The sequence below is a fragment of the Salmo trutta genome, chromosome 12 (genome assembly GCF_901001165.1).
Source record: "Salmo trutta chromosome 12, fSalTru1.1, whole genome shotgun sequence".
NCBI classification, from domain to species: domain Eukaryota; kingdom Metazoa; phylum Chordata; class Actinopteri; order Salmoniformes; family Salmonidae; genus Salmo; species Salmo trutta.
The window spans coordinates 26,493,222-26,515,332 of NC_042968.1; the positions used below are offsets into that span (position 1 = coordinate 26,493,222).

General features: G+C 39.5%; 1 protein-coding gene across 1 annotated transcript in view; it reads left to right on the forward strand.

The window, feature by feature from the left end:
- Positions 1–22,111, forward strand: part of LOC115203274 (carbohydrate sulfotransferase 8) — a 188,708-nt gene that overhangs the window by 23,863 nt on the left and 142,734 nt on the right. The gene's annotated exons all lie outside the window — the stretch shown is intronic.

Consider the following 22,111-nt stretch of genomic DNA (forward strand, 5'->3'; position numbering starts at 1 on the left):
GAGCCACACGGGAGAATATATAACAGTCAATGCTATGATGTCTATTTGAGCTACAGCATTTTATCCCAGTCAAGGATTAATTTAACCATTGGCTTAAAAACTGCATCTACTGAAGTGGACATGGCACGTGTCTCCTAACTTGTGCCATGGTCTGTCTAGCTGGCCCACTGACACTTTATTGTGAGTTAGAGGCCTAAAGTCCAACATCTTTAAATACAGCTGCCCCTGACAATTTAACTCAATGCCATTCTACATTTAAGAGATCCCGCTGGGTCTTCAATAAAAACAGAATTACACATTTATTTTCACCTGTGTATACATATTTGAAACTATTTCAAAGGTAGCACAGTGTCTCACTGACAATGTGTAATTCAGAAATCTTTAGAATTTGATAACAGGTCCATGAGTACATACAGTAAAGCTCATGACCAAGGGAAGACTCTGAATGAGTATGTTAAGGCTGTAAATCAATATATTCAGTTGAGATGCTAAATCCATCTTTATTTTCCTTGTTCCCTTGTACGGGTATGTTTATTGATGCACCTGTTGAAAGACATACTGTATGTCCTGTTGAAAGACATCCTGTTGAAAGACATCCTGTTGAAAGACATACTGTATATAAACTGGGGTTCACCATTTTATTTTTCTATTAATGTGTAGTCACCTATACTCAACTCTGAGTCACAGCTTAGCTCATCATTTGTTAATGAAGCATTGACCTGACCATCACACAATAGCACATCCAGCATTACCATACATTGTCCTATACACTAGGTAGATACAGCATTACCATACATGGTCATATATACTGGGTAGATACAGCATTACCATACATGGTCATATATACTGGGTGGATACAGCATTACCATACATGGCCATATATACTGGGTAGATACAGCATTACCATACATGGTCTTATACACTGGGTAGATACAGCATTACCATACATGGTCATATATACTGGGTGGATACAGCATTACCATACATGGTCATATATACTGGGTAGATACAGTATTACCATACATGGTCATATATACTGGGTAGATACAGCATTACCATACATGGTCATATACACTGGGTAGATACAGCATTACCATACATGGTCATATACACTGGGTAGATACAGCATTCAAAGGATGTAGCTATAGTAGTTGTTGCTGGTGCGATCTGTAAAACATGCAGGAACAGACCTCGATGTTGCAACAAATAATTCATCGCAACATGGAGTGAGATCTGGGAGCTTCACTTGTATCAGATAATATAGATATGTAATAGTGACTTCTAGTCAGCCCCTTTCTTTTCTACAATGCTGGTAAATGAAAGATTTGGTAGTCTGCACTCGGTTCCGCTGCTCTACGAGGTTACTTGCTCTCAGCTACCTACGCTGCTCTACGAGGTTACTTGCTCTCAGCTACCTACGCTGCTCTACGAGGTTACTCGCTCTCAGCTACCTACAGCCGGTCAATTTCGTATACACAAGGACAGCTTTCAAATGGAGCCTGTTTTGTTCAGAGTGAGTAGTCACCAGTAGTGGCAGGCCTGGAAGGCATGAGCGATGGATAGAATAATGGAGACTTTATTAGTAGAAGTGTTTCTGGAGACAAAGAGGGACTACAACAGGTAAAGATACAAAGACTTGACATCTGCAATTAGGATCAGGCTTCCAGGAGAGCAGACTGCCTATTACTATGTAGTAAATCTTCATCTTCAGTATTAACACAGATTATACAATGTCTACTTTACATTAGTGACTGACGACAATGTGATGATCCAAGAGCCAATTTACAGTACAGTACATTACAGTACAGTCCATAACACTGACAAATGAATGAAGAGCAGTCAAACATGCTTTGTAACCAAGCTTAATGCACTCTCTTATAGTATATCCCACATTGTTCCACAATGTGCTACTTTACATAAGTATGGTGCAGTATCGTTATTCATTGTGCTGCAGGTACTGATACCGTTCCACTGATTGTCACCTGTTGCTACCTTTGTTCTCCAGAACTGGGGATAGGAAGGAAGTAGGTTATTTTTAAATACATGTTTTATCAGACAATATTGTGTTGAATGTGTCCCACAGAAACTCTCTACAAACAACCAAGAGGAAATTGCTTTCTGAAAAATGCTCCCCCTTACATTTTCATTCATTCCGTTCAAATGGACTCTTGTCTATGAAAGTTAACTTGTAATACAGAAAGCCTCTGCTGTGGTAGGTTTGTCCTATACCTGGAGCTGGTTAGATCACAGTACTGGACCTATTACCACCTTCTAAAAGGGATTTGGGGCTTTTGTGAAAGCTATTGCTCTGTCTAGTCTTGAAAGTGTTCAAGACCATCACAGGAAAGTAATTGGTTGTGCTCTGCAACTTCTAGCATCACCTACAGTTTCCCTTTTATCCCTCTTGACCTTTTTAGTATGAATATTGCTCAGCCAGTGGCATTTACCTAGACTGTGATGTATGGTCATTTAAGTCCAGCATCTCTGCTCATGACTGGGCACATTGCCATTGCAGCACATTTTCTATTTGGAGTATGGATATTATAGCTATTTATACAATAGATGTACCTGCCTCTATTGTATATATTGTCAATGAAAATAGAAGAGAATACATTTTGAATGAGTCCCCCAACTCCCAAAGAAATCTAAATAACTTAAATTCCAATGGAATCTTGCTTAAACAGAGGAAGTTAATTGTCAACAATGAACATGCGAAAACCTTATTGGCTAAAACCTACTTCCAACCCATTGTCCCACCTGACCTTCAGCACCATTCTCAATAGTTCATAGTTCACGCCGGTGCTGTTAGCATATTGACCTTGACACTGTGTTTCAGCAATGGCCTATCAACGGCTCAGTTAACCAGGAAAGGAGAGTATAAATCTCAATAATGTATATCTAATCCCACAACATAAAATATGTTCCTAGTACAGATACATAATCATGTTGAGGCAGATATATCTGCTGTTTTTTCCCAATAAGAATATTAATGTCATAAATCAACCATAAAGTAATCCCAGCTGGCCATGAGAGCTTAATGTCAACCAAGTTACTAATTCACAGCCCGTTACCTAAACTGTGTCATAATAATCATCTTTAAAACATTGTTGATATTTCTCCCATTTAGTGAGTACACCTCAGGGGATTGAATTTGGTGTGGAGCCTGGGTCCTCTAGGTAATTTACGAGAAATGTTGACCGTGTCTAATTTCTCAGGTTGTTGCTGTAAACAGTCTGTGAGGTTAAATAATGGATGGTCAAGTGTTTACTGTGGATCTAGTTGATATTTTCTAGGGAATATTTAATTTTTGTAGAGCAGCAATTTAATTATTTCTTTATATTTGATGATCAAGCTGCTGAATCTTTTTTCAGATCCTTTTGGTACATTATCTGTGTACATATTCAGTCTTTTGCTCATTTGGATCTAATCAGATTGGAACATCTAACATGTTGAACTAGAGAGCAAATACTTTGTGCTGTATGACAGTACTTTCTTCTCTGCTACAGAATGGCTTTGCTAATAATCATAATCCTCACAGGAGTCTGGCCCAAATTCAATTATATTTCCATTTTATCTCTCCTTTGACATGTGCTAATAATGACACCTTTGTTAGGGAGATAATGTAAGGAGGACAGAGTGTACCGTACAGTAGCTTCCACTGTGAAATAGCTGTGATAGGGAAGGATGGTTAACAATGCTGTCAAAGCAATGAAAAAGATGAAAACGACTCGGTCTTCCCACCAAAGCTCAACATCGGACCACCTTTCATCTGACCCCACAGTGGACAGTTTGAAGGATAAATCAACTGGGAGCAAAGGGCAGGGACAATTCGGGCGGTGGGGGGGGTGGGCTTGGACTGCTGCACCGCGTGAGGCTTCACTCTCACTAATTTCAGCAATTACCAACCTGCTCTCTGTTTTAATCAGCTGGTCCTGGCACCATCAAAGCAAACATCTCAGTGCTGGCTGGGATCTGCTTGGTAATGCTGAATACCATTTAGCTGAGGGGAAGTCAGGCTCATTTCAGACAAATGGAGAACAACCCACCCATCACTCATTAGTCAGCATCTCAGCGTTGCTTTTTAATTTGAAACAAGCGTTATATGTATGATAAGCACAGACGTAATGTTTAATTAGCGTATCTAAACACTGCATTCTTAATGCTACTGGAAGTCTTTTCAGACACCTGAAATGGGATGTCAAGTATATTTTATACCTGATGTATTCAGAAATGTAAAGACGGATAGTGGTAAAATAACTTGGCTGTGTTTTTCAGTGACATCTCACATACCAAAGCATGGAACAGAACAAGGCTTGCAGTGGGCTGGTACTTCAGGATTGTCACACCAGTTATTTTTGTTGCGCACCTTCACTTATTTTGAGTCGCATGACGCCTCAGAGATTTCTGTTGCTGTGTCATGCTAACTGAAATTGTGAATTGTGTTTTTACAAGAATGGCAGATGTTCTGCAGACCTCTTCACATGTCGGCAATTCCACAAATAAATGAGTATCTTTCTTTAAAAGGTGTGGAAACTACCAATGTTGTATTCAGTCACTTTGTTACTGATTGGCATATCTACTGTATAGCTTGTTCCTGATTTCCACGTAAAGCACCTGGAGCAGAGGAGAAGTCTCCTTTCTATGTTCTCATCTACATTCTCCTTGTTGTGTTGTCATATACTGCACACCATCCAGAGAGCAGTGGCGGTTCTAGACCATTTCAACTGGGGGGCCAAGCTGGGGCCAGTTGTACTGTTAGAGGGGCCAGTTACATTAGACGTTATTGTTGTCATATCGTTTTCTTCACTGCATTGCAGGGATTAGCAGGCAAAATACCATGTTCATAATCATCATTGTTGCCACTGTGTAATAATGGATGTAAAAAAAGAATGATAGCAAAAAAAATTTATGTAAAAATTATTTCATACTCAAGGGGGTCCAAAATTGTTGTCACAGGGGCACTGGTCCCCCCTGCCCCCCCCCCCCCCCCCCAGAACTGCCCCTGCCAGAGTGCCTAATACATATGTTATTAACACTATAGCAAGATATTCACATATTGTAGATTTCTCATCTCCATGCCTGAAATGTAATTAGAAAGTGTTACAGTCTGAAGAAAAAACAATCCCAATAGGTATCATACTCCCCTGAGGTTGCACATGGCAACATCCTGTTGTAATGACATCAGCACCAAGAGAGTCAATTCACATGAATAATAACTAGTGTATGTCAAACCATTTCATATGATTTGACAAAGGCATATCGTCTGTTGCATGGTGTTATAGTACTAATATGATTATTGTGACTGGTTTCAATCAGAGATGTAACATCAGTTTGGTTTATCCTATGATTTAACGAAAACCAAAGGCACGACCACTGGGTTTCTTACAGTTTTATTTGACCATTGGTTTTATTGCATAATGCATTATTCTGTTATCAATGTCTGAGGCTGGGGACATTCTCCTGCTGTTATGCATTTGAGTGAAATTTCAGCATTTTTGGTATGGAGTGCTCTCTCTCTCTTTCCTCTCTCTATTTCTCACTCTCTCTTTTCTCTCGCACTCTCTCTTCTCTCTTTCTTATCTCTCTTTCTCTTTCTTTCTGTCTGTCTCTCTCTCTTTTAAAGACAAGCACCAACCCAATCTGGCAAACCAGTCTGAGAAACTGCTCCTTTAATAGATGCTATTCAAATTCGGTCCTAAAGGAGCAACAGTGTTGTCCTAATCTGCTCAGAGCAATGGGAGTCTAAATAGATATTGTGATAAGATTGGCTGCAGTCCAGTGATTTCTAATTTCGAGGTCCCCCTTTCTGGGTGCCATCACTGAACTTAAGTCCTTGACACTCATTACATTACCACAGGTCATTTATACAGTATCAGACAGGGAAAGCTATTGAGCTGCCATGCCAGACCTGCACAATATCACTGGCTCCTTTACGCTGCCAGTAATTTAGATGAATGTTGTGCCAAACCGGCGCAATCTATCTGACACATTTAGGCTGCCATAAATATATATGAATTTATATGATTCACGTGATTCATACAGAATGCCATGGTTGGTTGTCATAGTTTTGTATTTCCATTTCTATGAGGTTCCGTTTCGAGGCTCCACTGGGAGAATGGAATGAAAGAATACAAGATTCATTCCAAGTGTTTTACTGTAACATGGTCTCAATATTTTTGATGTGTACCTCATTTCATGTTTCCTCTCTCTCCATTTAATATCCACAGCTGCATTGCTATCTGTGGGGTGGATCTAAATATATGTGGCATGGGTTTCTTCATTGTTGGCTCAGTAAGCCTCCTAAGACTCTCTAGGGTAAATATCAAATAACACAGTACCTTCTAATGTTCATCCAAGATTGTCATATTGTGATGTATGTCCTTTTCAAAGGATCATTCTCTCAGCTGGCAGATTTTACCACTAGCCATTTGAGATCCGCCGTCCTGGGAAATGTGTCTGTCTGTCTGTCTAGAAATTATATAATTTAGAAGAAGCATAGACTGTATTTTTGTATCATAATAGAAAAAGGAAAGAAAAAAAATCTGGAAAATTCTCCCCGACAAAAGACTGATCAAGTTAAGGTCTGACATCTGTATATTTTTCTTAACGGTGCAATATGCAGAAATCCATCCACCATTTTCTGGATGCTAAAATTCTAATAGTATGCCTAATTTCTGTTTATGTGACAACAAGCAGTCGTTGTGTAGAGAATCATTATACTATCTAAACCTCTGTGAAATGTATTTTCCATAACCAAAAATATTGTATTTTTTAGCTGTTTGAAGCTGGTGTACAAAACCGAAAGTAAAAGACGCAAAAACTAAACTTAACTGGAAGCATAGAAATAGTGCACATAGAAAAGATCTACCGCTTCTTAGACTTGCTTTCAATGAGAATGACAGATCTGTAACTCATATTTCAATTTGAATCAATTTGAATTTTTGTGTTTAGATTTAGTAGGAGAATTTTAGGTATCAGGGATCGTTTTTCCAGGATTAAGATTGCTTTTAAAAGCATTTTCCCTCAAATATATTTTTCAATACCTCACGGCTCAATACTTGGCTCAGAACAGGGTGGCATGGCTGGCCCTTGGATGTACACAGAGAGCTAATATTAATAATATGCATGTCAATCTCTCCTGGTTGAAAGTGGAGGAGAGATTGACTTCATCACTACTTTTATTTATGAGAGGTGTTGACATGTTGAATGTACCGAGCTGTCTGTCTAAACTACTGGCACACAGCTCGGACACCCATGCATACCCCACAAGACATGCCACGAGGTATCTTCACAGTCCCCATGTCCAGAACAGACTATGGGTGTAATGTCTGCTTCCAACTCACACTCTCAAACACGTAGATCCCCTGAACGCAGCTCACTTTCCAGCCCACTTTCCAGCTCACACTCTCAAACACGTAGATCCCCTGATCGCAGCTCACTTTCCAGCCCACTTTCCAGCTCACACTCTCAAACACGTAGATCCCCTGAACGCAGCTCACTTTCCAGCCCACTTTCCAGCTCACACTCTCAAACACGTAGATCCCCTGAACGCAGCTCACTTTCCAGCCCACTTTCCAGCTCACACTCTCAAACACGTAGATCCCCTGAACGCAGCTCACTTTCCAGCCCACTTTCCAGCTCACACTCTCAAACACGTAGATCCCCTGAACGCAGCTCACTCTCCAGATCCCAATCACCTGAATTCTTTAAATTAGATTTAAAAAACAGATAAAAAACACCTTATGGAACAGCGGGGACTGTGAAGCAACACAAACATTGGCACAGACACATGCGCACACACACACACACACACACACACACACACACACACACACACACACACACACACACACACACACACACACACACACACACACACACACACACACACACACACAGCACTATACATACACATGGATTTAGTACTGTAGATATGTGGTAGTGGTGGAGTAGGGGCCTGAGGGCACACAGTGTGTTGTGAAATCTGTGAATATATTGTAATGTTTTTAAAATTGTATAAACTGCCTTAATTTTGCTGGACCCCAGGAAGAGTAGCTGCTGCTTTGGCAGCAGCTAATAGGGATCCATAATAAATACAAATACAAATACAAATGCTTAATGGAAATCTCTCATTTAATTCCTCTCAAATTTGAGACCTGTCACCTGGCTATGGAAATCTCTTTTTCTCTCTATGTCTCTCTCTCTCCCTCTCTCTCTCTCTTTCTTTCTCTCTCTCTGTCTGTCTCTCTCTCTCTCCCTCATTATTTCAAATGACACCAGTTGCTCCGTGAAAACTCAATTCACAGCATAACACACCCGTTGGACATGCTTCATCATAACGCCAATGCATGGTAGAATGGAGTAAAAAGAGTTTCACTTACCCCTGTAAGGAGTGAATTCCAAAGTTTGGTTTGAGAACCAAGCGGCCCAATTATGCTAAGCACAAAGAACTATTTAGTATATCAAGGGCAACATCAAATCCGGTTCCCATCACCATCAACATGCTCTATTTTATCTGCCAGTCCTCGGGGGGAGAACTTAGAGTAAAGATTCAGGCTGTGAAATGGAATAGAAGTAGGAGCAATTAGTTTTAAATCAGCTCTTCCTTCCCTGATATCATTACAGGGAGAGAATGTGCCAATAAACAGGCTGTTGGATAACATCAAGGTCCAAGTCTAGATTATTACCCTTGCTGATCAGGATGGATTGGTTCATCTCTGTCATTTGGACCGTGGGGGAAAAAAGTACCTTAATAGAAAATGACTCAAGTAAAAATGAAAGTCAACCAGAAAAGTACTACTTGACTAAAAGTCAAGTATTTGGTTTTAAATATACTTAAGTATCAAATGTAAAAGTATAAATCATTTCAAATTCCTTATATTAAGCAAATCAGGCGGCACCATTTTCTTGTATTTTTTATTTTACGGATAGCCAGGGGCATGCGCCAGCACTCAGACATAATTTACAAACGAAGCATGTGTTTAGCGAGTCCGCCAGATCAGAGGCAGTAGGGATGACCAGGGATTTTCTCTTGATAAGTGCATGAATTGGACCATGTTCCTGTCCTGCTAAGCATTCAAAATGTAACGAGTACTTTTGGGTGTCAGGGAAAATGTATGGATTAAGAAGTAAAGTATTGTCTTTAGGAATGTAGTGAGGTAAAAGTAGTCAAAAATATAAATAGTAAAGTTAAGTACTGTACAGATACCCCCAAAAATGACTTTAGTAGTACTTTCAAGTATTTTTACTTAAGTACTTTACACTACTGGTCTTGGACTTACTGTTGTCCTTTTAATTGGTTGTCAGAAAAGGTAGCTGACGCAGTTTGTCTGTAATGCATCACCAGAATGTCTGTCGGCAAACAAAATGTTATTTAAATTGTAAAATTAGTCAGTCAGTTGAGGTATGCCATGCCCAGTCTAAAACGTGCACATATTTTGTGGGAATTATTCAAGGTGTTGTATATTGTTGGTGAAGACTTGGTTTGACTCAATACAATACACAATGGATTCATAAAGACAATGCATGTGTCTGTGAGATGGACAAAGCCAATTGTCCACTGAAAGGGTAACGTCATAAGATAAACGTAAACCCTTTTCACCAGAATTTTTACAGTATTATTAAGGTTTGGCCTGCTGTATGTACAGTTGAAGTCGGAATTTTACATACACTTAGGTTGGAGTCATTAAAACTCATTTTTCAACCAATCTACAAATTTCTTGTAAACAAACTAGAGTTTTGGCAATTCGGGTTAGGACATCTACTTTGTGCATGACACAAGCAATTTTGCCAATAATTGTTTACAGACAGATTATTTCACTTATAATTCACTGTATCACAATTCCAGTGGGTCAGAAATGTACATACACTAAGTTGACTGTGCCTTTAAACAGCTTGGAAAATTCCAGAAAATGATGTCATGACTTTAGAAGATTCTGATAGGCTAATTGACATGATTTGAGTCAATTGGAGGTGTACCTGTGGATGTATTTCAAGGCCAACCTTCAAACTCAGTACCTCTTTGATTGACATCATGGGAAAATGAAAAGAAATCAGCCAAGAACTCAGAAAAAAATGGTAGACTTCCACAACTCTGGTTCATCCTTGGGAGCCATTTCCAAACGCCTGAAAGTACCATGTTCATCTTTACAAACAATAGTATGCAAGTATAAACACCATGGGACCATGCAGCCCTCATACCGCTCAGGAAGGAGAGACATTCTGTCTCCTAGAGATGAACATACTTTGGTGTGAAAAGTACAAATCAATCCCAGAACAACAGTAAAGGACCTTGTGAAGATGCTGGAGGAAACCGGTACAAAAGTATCTATATCCACAGTGAAACGAGTCCTATATCAACATAACCTGAAAGGCCGCTCAGCAAGGAAGAAGCCACTGCTCCAAAACCGCCATAAAAAAGCCAGACTACGGTTTGCAACTGCACATGGGAACAAAGATCGTACTTTTTGGAGAAACGTCCTCTGGTCTGATGAAACAAAAATAGAACTGTTTGGCCATGATGACCATTGTTATGTTTGGAGGAAAAAGGGGAAAGCTTGCAAGCCAAAGAACACCATCCCAACTGTGAAGCACGGGGGTGGTAGCGTCATGTTGTGGGGGTGCGTTGCTGCAGGAGGGACTGGTGCACTTCACAAAATAGATGGCATCATAAGGCAGGAAAATGGTGTGGATATATTGAAGCAACATCTCAAGACATCAGTCAGGAACTTGATGCTTGGTCACAAATGGGTATTCCAAATGGACAATGACCCCAAGCATACTTCCAAAGTTGTGGCAAAATGGCTTAAAGACAACATAGTCAAGGTATTGGAGTGGCCGTCACAAAGCCCTGACCTCAATCCCTTAGAACATTTGTGGGCAGAACTGAAAAAGCGTGTGCAAGCAAGGAGGCCTACAAACCTGACTCAGTTACACGAGCTCTGTCAGGAGAAATGGGCCAAAATTCACCCAACTTATTGTGGGAAGCTTGTGGAAGGCTACCCGAAATGTTTGACCCAAGTTAAACAATTTAAAGGCAATGCTACCAAATTTGAGTTGAGTGTATGTAACCTTCTGACCCACTGGGAATGTGATGAAAGAAATAAAAGCTGAAATAAATCATTCTCTCTACTATTATTCTGACATTTCACATTTTTAAAATTAAGTGGCGATCCTAACTGACCTAAGACAGGGAATTTTTACTAGGATTAAAAGTCAGCAATTGTGAAAAACTGAGTTTAAATGTATTTGGCTAAGGTGTATGTAAACTTCCGACTTCAACTGTATATGTGCATCTCAACATTTGTGTCCTGGTTTTCAGTAGAGTTTTCTGATGAAGTCCTGAAAGAACATTACTGTGTCTGTCTGAGTTCCTTTGTATCTGGGTCACACAGGTCTCACCAAATCTTCAGTAGTCTGTCCCTTCCATCTCACCTGGCTTTCATGTGAATTGAAGTCAAATGGATGCGTAGGAGCTTCTATAGGATGATAATTACCTTCTCAGGGGCAGAAGAGACAGCAGAGCTTTCTGTCAAAACATTCATACCGCCACCATGTGGTAAACCTATGGTTAAAGTCCTGGTTGGAATGATCTACTCTTAGATGCCATGTTGTAGTACAGATGTAGGATCTTAATTTGATCACTCTTTTGTTGCTGATAATTTTCCTGTACCACAGGAAATGCAGATGAGCTTTGTGATTGACATAAATTCACTGAAAACCAATACTAACACATTGTTATATTAACAGTATTGCACTTTTCATGTAGCCTACTTTTAGCCAGGTAATAGCTTAACCTGCACTCAAGCAAGATTATGGACTAAACATTAAAATCCTGTTGCTGCAGGATTATTTTGCTGTGACAATATAATTCAAATTAAGATCCTATATCTGTAGGTGACACTGAATTCCACTGACCTTTTCATTCACACATAATGAGTTAGATACATAAACTTGAGCCTGTAAATCGTGGCATGAGTAAACCAATCATTTGTTTAGTAATGAAGGCCATTGTTTAATTCCCCAAAGTAGCACTAATGATTATGTAAATAATAACAGTAACACAGGTGCATAATGAGTAATTGTTTGTGGTGTTTAGAGTATAAACAGTGTCATCAATACCTGTTAGGTAGATTTTCAGAGAAAACCCGTCACAATCCCGAGAGTGCCATACTGTACTTGTAAAGGAGTCAATTTGTAGGGAAAAACAAACCCTGGTCTCAAAAGGCTGTAATCAGTGGAACAAAGTCAGACTCAGATAGGGTCTCATTGTCAGACAGACAGGTTAAGGACACCCAATCCATCACAGTAATCCTGAGGGTTGCAGGTTCCTACTGTTGTCTCAGTGCTCTATAATACACCTTAGTGTCTGTTTGCCTAAACAGTCTGCGTAGGAGATTGCTCCAGAAAGCCATGAATGAAAATGGCATCACGTCTCTGTTGCGTAAGTTTCAGGAGAATCTGTTCGTTGCGTTGTTATTGATGTCAGCAACTTGACATTTCCAAACGTCTGCATTCCCCCTGGATTCTGTCTGGTTAAACACCACACCGTGCTAGCCCTATTTGGGCTGCTGAGTTGCGCAGCAAGGCACTGCAGTAAAGGTTAAAAAAATAAATTAAATAAAAATATATAAAACTCAGTGCTAGAGGTGTCGCTACAGACCCTGGTTCGATTCCAGGCTGTATCACAACTGGCCGTGATTGGGAGTCCCATAGGGCGGTGCACAATTGGCCCAGCGTCGTCCAGGTTAGGGTTTGGTCGGGGTAGGCCGTCATTGTAAATAAGAATTTGTTCTTAACTGACTTGCCTAGTTAAATAAAGGTTAAATAAAAATGTAAAAAATATATGTCCAGTTCCCCGGTTCTCTTCCACATTGCGTTTCTGTCTGTTCCAGACCTTTAAATCAACGATTGAGCTAATACTAAATAACACAGAAGTAATCTGGCTTGTCTGTGTTTTACAGATTGAATTAAGTCAAATACAGATCTTGTGTCGTACCTGTATGTCCAGTATTTCATAGACTGACAACTCCAACTACTGGCAAAGCTAGTCTGGTGTTCTAGCCATTGAAATGAGTTAAATATAGAGCTTGTGTGGTGTATCGCTATACTTCTCATACTGACAGCTCTCACTGCCAACAAAGCAGAGCTGAGCAGAGCACAGGTATTCTGCTTAACAGAGAAAGTACATCACCCTTTTTACATAACTTTCATTACAATTGATTGATCTTTTTTTGTGATTCAGAATATTGCAGTTGAACTTGAAACATACGGTTTTCAATACACTGTCTGCCAAGTTTGATACCAATAATTGCTGTTTTCAGTCTGCTGACTACTTTTGATTGATACGAAAGACGAGAGAGAGCCATCTACTGTATTTTAGCCCACCAGTCAGACTCAGTTCGGAGAGACATCTATTTTAGCCCACCAGTCAGAATCAGTTCAGCCATTGTTTGTTTGTTTTTCCTCTCTGTTGGAGAGGGACTTTGTTGAGTTGACAGAGGTATTGATTTTGCAGAATGTCTCCCATCTGTCATGCTAATCCACATTAATGCTGGACACCCAAGCAAAATATTGTCTGGCTAAATCTGATGAAAGGTCACCTCTGCTTTATTTAAGACTGTAAATCATACTGTTTAAGGGGATGGCCATGGAACCCAGAGCTTAACAAATATCTTCCATCGCAGTGGCTGCTGCCGCCACACTATTAATGTGTATGTTGATTTTACTTTTATGATGTGTAACTTTTCGGAAGGCTGAATAAGAGGTGTGTCTTTATTGGAACAATATCACTTATGGGGTGATACAGTACTACCAGCTGTTTCCCATGGTCCTCTTTGGGCTAGGTGGGGCGCTAGTGACCCACCTCGACAACATCCGGTGAAATTGCAGAGCGCAAAATTCAAAATACAAAAATCATAATATTAAACATTCATGAAATACAAGTGTCATACATCATTTAAAAGCTTAACTTCTTGTTAATCCAAACGCTTTGTTAGATTTCAAAAGGCTTTACGGTGAAAGCATACCATGCGATTATCTGAGGACAGCGCCCCGCGAACAAAAGCATTAAAAACATTTTCCAAACCAGCAGAGAAATAGCGATAAAATAAATCACATCCCTTTGAAGATCTTCCTCTGTTTGCAATCCCAAGGGTCCCAGCTACACAACAAATGGTTGTTTTGTTCGATAAGGTCCTTCTTTATATGCCAAAAAAGTCAGTTTAGTTGGCGCGTTTGATTGGGTCTTTCTAAAAGTCTCTCTGCTTAAGAACAAATAAATAGTCTGCCATACACGTTGCCAACCATGCTGACAAAAAGATGCCTTCACAAGTTGAAATCCATGTGAGTGGATTTAGCAAATTTCGATGGAATTATATGAAATATGAACAGATTTTCTCTATTTCTTCTCTATTTTTGCGTATTTTTGATACTGAATGTTATCAGATCTTCAACCAAAACCTAATATTTGATAAAGGGAACCTGAGTGAATAAATAATAAAATGGATACATATTTTCTTTATTTAATAAAGAAGGAATCCCAAAAGTTACCAATAAATTTCAAACAATGTTTCTAATCAATCCTCAGGTACCCTAATATGTAAATAAACAATACAATTTAAGACGGAATGTAGTATGTTCAATACCGGAGATAAATAACAAAGTGCGCGCCCTCATCCACAAGCACCACAAGACTACAGTCCAAAATGAGAGACACCTTGAAAAACTACAATTACTAACTCATTTTTCAAAAAACAAGCCTGAAACCCTTTCTAAAGACTGTTGACATCTAGTGGAAGCCATAGGAACTGCAATCTGGGAGGAATTCCTTTGAATATCCCATAAACAAGCATTTGAATGGGCGGTTACCTTAACAACAAAACAATTTCCGGATGGATTCTCCTCGGGCTTTCGCCTGCCATATCAGTTCTGTTACACTCACAGACATTATTTTAACAGTTTTAGAAACCTCAGAGTGTTTTCTATCCAATGCTACCAGTTATATGCATATCCTAGCTTCTGTGCCTGAGTAACAGGCAGTTTACTTTGGGCACGTCAGTCATCCGAACTTCCGAATACTGCCCCCTAGCCTTAAGAAGTTCATTAATTAATCGGTCCTTGGTAACATTAAGTACTAGAAATATGGAATAGATGTTGAATTGACAACTGTGCCCAGTGGGGAATGGGGAATAGGGGAATAGATGTTGAATTGTTTTGCGTTCAGTGACAAGCATGACAAGACGTGTAAAAAGGCCTCTCCTAGACATGCGGGTAGTATTAACTGACAGGTCTGTGAGCATCATATATTTTTCTATATATTCTCTGTATATTCTGTTTATCGTCTATATATTCTTTCTGTATATTCTGTTTGTTGTGGTCAGCACCATTTCACCAGGTAGAATTGTGGGCTGTCCCATGTGGATTGGTTTGGTTTTGAAGTGCATTAAGCGCATTTAAGGTTTCGGACCAGCATGACTACACGCTAGCCTCACACATCACTGCCTTTCCGTTTCAACCTTTTAAAAAACACAGTGTTCTAGCTAGCCCATGGTGTAAGTTACAGTCTGTCCTTTACTCAAACGCTTTCATGAAAGGCTAGTTTGCCAGCCAGGGTCTTTCTAAAAGTCACTCTGCTTAAGAACAAATAAATAGTCTGCCATACACATGCTGCCAACCATGCAGGCAAAAAGATGCCTCCATAAGTTGAAATCCATGTGTATGAATTTAGCAAATTTCGATGTTATCAGATCTTCAACCAAAACCTAATATTAGAAAGGGAAACTGAATGAATAAATAACATAAAAAAATGGATACTTATTTTCTTTATTTAATTAACAAAGTTATGCAACACCCAATACCCCTATGTGAAAAAGTAATTGCCCCCTTACGCTCAATAACTGGTTTTCCACCTTTAGCTGTGATGATTGCAACCAAATGCTTCCTGTAGTTGTTGATCAGTCTCTCACATCGCAGTGGAGGAAGTTTGGCCCACTTTGTATATTACGCTCATGTAATTCATCCAAACCGACAAACCGACAAAATTTGATGCAACATCAAACAAAGCGCTAGTATCTCTCAGGACTTTCTGTTTTTGGCCTTGCTTATTAATGAGGTTTAGATGTAGCCCCTTCACAGCTAATGAAGGACACATATTTAGTGTAATATATGCACATCTTCCAAGGTCTTAGTCAGACTTAATGCAATATGAGTTTCTACGATCTATTAGGATGTGGCTTCACATTACAGCATTATGTATTCACTTTAATATGGGTTGCTGATTGAATACAACTGTGAAGGAAAAGCAGTGTTCAATTGAATTAAACTGTAATTAGCATTATTGTGTTTGGCGCTGCAATTATTTTATTGAATGTGAAGAGCGTTATTCAGTAAAGGACAGTACAAAAGAGCACAGCTTAGGGGACTCCTCTGCATTAGGTTTCAGGTAGGTGATAGAGTTACACCTCTCCCTCCCTCTCTTTTCTTTTTTTTTTTTTTTTTCTTTCTTTCTTTCTTTCTTTCTTTCTTTCTCTCTCTCTCTCTCTTACTTTCTCTCTCTCTATGAACCTAACCTTTTGTATTTGAATTAGTATCTTGAGTGAACAGAGTCCAGGGACAATATGGACAATATGGCTAAAGCAGCTTCTGTTATGTTGTTATGTCAGACCTTTGTTAGGGTGGAAAGAAACAATCCTTACCCACATCTCAAATCTGAGTAATAGAACAGTGGTAGGCCTATCCATCTCATGCAGTTTAAAAGCACAGACAGTGAATGAATGAATTTGATCGTATTGATACCTTCAAGACTTTGCCAGAGCCTTATACTTAAACAACATTTTAGACACTTCCATGTTGCCCTTGGATCTCCATTCAACTTCCTGGTTTAGGTTTAACTAACTTTATTTTTCAAGGATTTAAAATGGTTCCTGCCTTGTCTGTCTGTAAAACATTAAGCATTGATTAAAGGGGAGGGACGGGAGGTCAGTACAGACTCATCTCTATTGATCAGTATGTGTGTTTACCCATGCAGGCAAACAGACTTTGTGGGAGTATACATTGGGCCCAGGAAGACCAGGAACAACAATCTCAGGGACAGTTGAAGTTTGAATGTCAAATTAACTCATTGTCAATTTGTTGTCGTATGGTATGATGCAATTTAATACTAGTCTCTTTAACTCATCATCTGCAGTGTAGATTCTACACATGAATAGTTATCATGGCTGAAATACAACTGTTTGCTAAAGAACAGATGGCTATTATAGTTTTAAGGACCAACACTGCACCATTACTTAGTAACCACCTCCCTCATTGACACCACGCTCAATACATCAACAGGTACATTACACTACTGTTCAAAAGTTTGGGGTCACTTAGAAATATCCTTGTTTTTGAAAGAAAAGCACATTTTTTGTCCATTAAAATAACATCAAATTGATCAGAAATACAGTGTAGACATTGTTAATGTTGTAAATGGCTATTGTAGCCGGAAACGGCAGATTTTTTATGGAATATCTACATAGGCTTACAGAGGTCCGTTATCAGCAACCATCACTCCTGTGTTCCAATGGCACGTTGTGTTAGCTAATCCAAGTTTGTCATTTTAAAAGGCTAATTGATCATTAGAAAACCCTTTTGCAATTATGTTAGCACAGCTGAAAACGCTTGTCCTGATTAAAGAAGCAATAAATCTGTCTTTCTTTAGACTAGTTGAGTATCTGGAGATTCAGCGTTTGTGGGTTCGATTACAGGCTCAAAATGGCCAGAAATAAAGTACTTTCTACTGAAACTCATCAGTCTATTCTTGTTCTGAGAAATGATAACTATTCCATTCGGGAAATTGCCAAGAAACTGAAGATCTCGTACAACGCTGTGTACTACTCCCTTCACAGAAAAGCACAAACTGACTCTACAATAGTCATTTACAACATTAACAATGTCTGTACTGTATTTCTGATCAATTTGATGTTATTTTAATAGACAAAAAAAATGTGCTTTTCTTTCAAGAACAAGGACATTTCTAAGTGACCCCAAACTTTTGAACGGTAGTTGTTGTACTATCGTGAAATAACAAAAGGAGATGTGAAAATACTTTATGATGGTGAGCATTAAGATTTGCACCAACAGTAAAGACATTCTCCTATCTCTATGGCCACATTATGCAACACATATCACAACATGAAATATCTCTTACCCTCGTACAAACAAACCAGACACCCAGCTCTGCTTTCCTTCTTTCATTTTATTCTTCTCACAAATGGAAATCCATACAGTAGCTCTTGGGGTTCAAATGACAAAAGTATATGCCTACCTTTTATACCTCAGTTGTATGAAAATTAGATGTTTATGTACCGTAGCTGAGAATGAGTCATAAGAAGTTCTCAACACACAAAGAGACAAAGAGTTCTGTGCTGTGTGCTGTGATTATGTTATTACCTGGGTGGTTTGGAAGACTTCCTGTGTAGGTAATAGGATGCATCCCAATTTTTTTCTGGATCAAAATGGGGCTTAGGTGGTAGGGGCGTGGTGGGGGCTTGGCCATGGGGGTGGTCAATGGTGCGGTCGGCGACCCAACATTTTAGAGGCCCTCCTGTTGGTCTCAGTGACAATATTGAGTTGTTCTAAAGCTAATTTCCTGCAATTCTACACATCTTGCCATGGTTTATGCTATCTGAGTGACTCAACCTTATAACAAAATCAATGGGGCCCCCATGCCATGACAAAACTACTCCTGCATGCATAATTTGTAGATTTTTTTAATCTCCCTGACTGTCTAGCTTTTATTTTGGTGATTGTTAATTCTTATTTAAAACAATATAGGTCCATTATCTTTTCTACATACTTTATATCTGGTTTTAGTCCTTTTAAGTTTACACTGAAAACGTTTAATTATCCCGATTTTCATTTTTAGAATAATAATAATAGTAATATTATTATTTTTATAATAATAATAATATTATTTGGACATAAGCGGTCTGAAAAAACACTAGGGCGACCCGCCCAAAACTTTTGTATGCAGAACAAACCCTGCTTTTAACCAGGGACAACAGGGCTAGGGTTAAAAGTAGTGCACTATATAGGGGATAGAATGCCATTTGGGACACACACATACTGTACTGAGAAACTGTTTCCTCAACAAACTTTCCTCCATTTCCTCTGCTCTATTCTCCACTGCATCCCCATAATAATTCTATGAATGTCTTTCATTGGAGACTTTCACAATACCAGCTGCCACTCCTTTGCCCTCTCTAGCCTCATGCTGTGGTACTCTTTAATGAGCTCCCAGTAGCTGGTCTGCTGGGTTTCAGGCTGCTATAGCTGGAATATTACTCAAATGTGCTCATTAAATATAATTCTGCATTTTGCACAATATCGATATGTAAACCCAGATTAACATTTTGTTTGACCATTGTCTTAACGAGATAGTGTGTGTGTGTGTGTGTGTGTGTGTAATTTTTGCATGTTGCATGTAGCACACTGTAGATGTTCTGCAGGTAGAGGTCAGGAAGTCAAATGTGCAAATCATTATTATGAAGCTGAATATGAAGCTCTCTTTTCTGAACTTGTAATGTTATGTAACAGCATTGACATTAGTCCAGTGATTGGACGCAATAACACTAAAGCTTTCCATTTTTAGAATGAAGGATGTTTAAAAATCATTCAAGTCCAAAGCTTCTTATAGCAGTGTAGCTAGGACATTGGCACTCTCAGCCATGCTGTGTAATATATTCTGTCTTTTCAGACCTGAACATGGGAACACTACTGCAGGGGCTGTCTGTATATTAATAGCCTACCTGTGACTTCATCTGTAGCATTTGCTGTTATGCACCATAGAGAGAATAGCTACTCTAAAGGTGTTTGGGTGTTATTTGTGAGGGTGTTTGAGCATGTCTGTTTGCGTCTGAGCCGTCATCAGCCCTTTGTCTGAGTGTGTCTGGGTGTATGTGTCCCCTGCAGAGCCAGCCACGGGCAGCCAGGTCACCGTCACAGGGGGCAGGGGAATGTGTGAGGTGGCTGGGGGCCGCTGCCGGCTGAGGTGTGGGGCTGACTGTATGTTAGATGGGGGAAGTGTGGGATGTTACGTATGTCAACTACATGAACAGAAAGACAGCGAGACATTGCCACTATCATACTGTAGCCAATTGGATAACCGGAACAAAGGAGTCCAGAAACAGACCTATGCATTAGCTGTGCTTGATTGAACTTGCCGAGCACAATGGAAACAACATAATAGTCCCAAAAGTGCAAATCCTTCCCACCTGGTGCCCCAGGCAGCCACAGTCAGTTGCTCAGATTATTTGAAAGAAAACAAATACCATCTGAGCACTGTTTTTTTCTACATAACAGAATAACAGTCAGTTTGGTGACTAATCTCATTTACTGATGGGTAATCTCCATCACAGCAGCAGAACGGATTACTCCTGACCACAGATCAGCCAGCTGCCATAAATAAGGACAATTAGCTCTGCGGTGAACATGATTTTGCCTCCCATTTCACCCCTGTCAAACCCTGGGCTCAGGTAGTAATTGAATAGTGAATGGAATAGGGCCACCAACTGAATCTTTCTTTGTCCCTTTGTTATGGTGCCAGTCATTTAATTCTGACCATAAATCGTTTCTGGGCCACCTGTTTCATTATTGCCAAGGGAAGTTAGATATGCAGTAAGTTATACAGAACAGAACAGAATACAAGTTTTTCATTGCAAGCTGTGCTACGTTCAGTCCACATACAGTTTTTGTGTTTTTCCTGCAATCATACTTTAAAAGACCACAGTGCAAACAAAATACTAATAGCTATATCCCATAAATGGGAATTGGGAATATGGTAGAAAACGAAACATTATAATCAGAATACATTTTACAAGCATCCTTGTGTGTTTGCTTAATTAATTCAGCAGATGGATACATACACTTCCCTGCATTTGATCCAGTTGATCAGAGGGCGTGTTCCCAGCAAAACAATAGATGCATATAAGAATGAGATATGTCCCTGGCTGATTGTACTGGCTGATTTATCCATGACTGAAGACCAGCCAGAGTGGTTTGATATCTGATTGTACTGGCTGATTTATCCATGACTGAAGACCAGCCAGAGTGGTTTGATATCCGATTGTACTGGCTGATTTATCCATGACTGAAGACCAGCCAAAGTGGTTTGATATCTGATTGTACTGGCTGATTTATCCATGACTGAAGGCCAGCCAAAGTGGTTTGATATGTGATTGTACTGGCTGATTTATCCATGACTGAAGGCCAGCCAAAGTGGTTTGATATCTGATTGTACTGGCTGATTTATCCATGACTGAAGGCCAGCCAAAGTGGTTTGATATGTGATTGTACTGGCTGATTTATCCATGACTGAAGGCCAGCCAAAGTGGTTTGATATCTGATTGTACTGGCTGATTTATCCATGACTGAAGGCCAGCCAAAGTGGTTTGATATCTGATTGACTGCTATTGGTCTCCAAGGTTATGGAATCAGTTAACTCATATGGCGTGATGAATTGTTTCTTATTTTCAATGATATGTGTTCATTGTTTATATTTTTCTAGTCTCATTCTGTATATTTATAGATGCCGTTGATGACCCCCTATTCACCAGTATCTAGTTAACTTGTTACCTGGTGCACCTGTTACACACAGGTGCGTCTTCTTAAGTGCGTGTCTCCACTTCATTTGTTTGTACAGCACTGATGAAGGCATAGCAGCTGAAACGTATGCTCCTTTTTATGTTTAGCACTTTGCACTTTGACCTTTTTGGATTCTTTCGAGCATTGATTACATCAAGTATATTTTTGCATCCCGCCTCCTTGGTTTTTTCCTTTTTATGGTTTGAGTGCGAGATCCCATTGAATTCTTTAGATGCTTTTTCTCTCGTGCACAGGCCATCATTCATTGTAGCCTGAGCACAGACCCTCATACTGGCTCACTGATTCATAAAAAACATGGCTTCTACATTTCATGTCAAGTTGTCCACAGTTTAACACATTAGGACATACGTTGTTTGATGTCATTTACAAACAGACTTTAAAGAGCCTATGTTTATCATTAATACTGCACAGAATGTCTTTTAAGTAGTTCCTGCTAAAAAATGTAACATCTCTGGTCATTCACATACAA